Source organism: Lactuca saligna, chromosome 4 (genome assembly GCF_052625555.1).
Source record: "Lactuca saligna cultivar CGN05327 chromosome 4, ASM5262555v1, whole genome shotgun sequence".
Lineage (NCBI taxonomy): Eukaryota > Viridiplantae > Streptophyta > Magnoliopsida > Asterales > Asteraceae > Lactuca > Lactuca saligna.
In genome coordinates, this window is record NC_136420.1 from 201,807,342 (window position 1) to 201,808,196 (window position 855).

The following is an 855-nucleotide window of genomic DNA, read 5'->3' on the forward strand; positions in this document are numbered from 1 at the left end:
TGGATTGATATGATATTGACAATGTTTTTGGTAAACTATTTTATAAGCTACTTAATTAAAAACGAAAATTTTGGCCTTGAAAATTGGGATGTTACGCACACATAGGGTATGCACACTATTGGTTTCATGTCGAAAGTGAACATGCCGCCCTTTCGTTTTGAATTCAACAAAATCTTCTTCATGTCCTTGTTTGAGATTGTACTACCTTCCTTATCGAAAAGAACCCAAATTTATGTTCCAACAACAAGTTGTGAAACAGTAATCAAATTATGTTTCAATCCTTTAACATAAGCGACTCGATTCACTGTGAATTTTTCATTCACCACTTTACATATCCTTTGACTTTACACTTTTTATTATTTCCAAACTTGACTACTCCAACATTTTCTAACCTTCAAAAATCTCTTAAATTATCTTTCTTTCTAGTCATGTGACACGAGCATCCACTATCGATATACCAATTTTCATCATATTGTTTGTCAAATAGTGCCTGCAATTAGTTAGAAAAATTTAGGTCTCCAAGACCTTTTGGGTCCTTGGACATCAGTTTGAAGCATATTGTGCAAAGAGGAACTTAAAACCCAATTATGAACATTCGATTTTAAGTTGTCAATTAAGTCAACTTCATCAACTTTAGATATCGATATATAATCATGTAATGACGAAGTTTCAACTTTGATTTTCTCTTTTTCAACCTTTTTCTAAGAAACATCAATTTTCCCCTTTTTAACTTCTTTCCATTTTCCCACTCTTGGTGTAGATTCTCGAGATGAAGTGCTTCCACTCATTGACTCATTCAAATACTTCTCTTAGGCATTTTGAATTTGCTCTTGAGAATACTTTCGTGATTGGTAT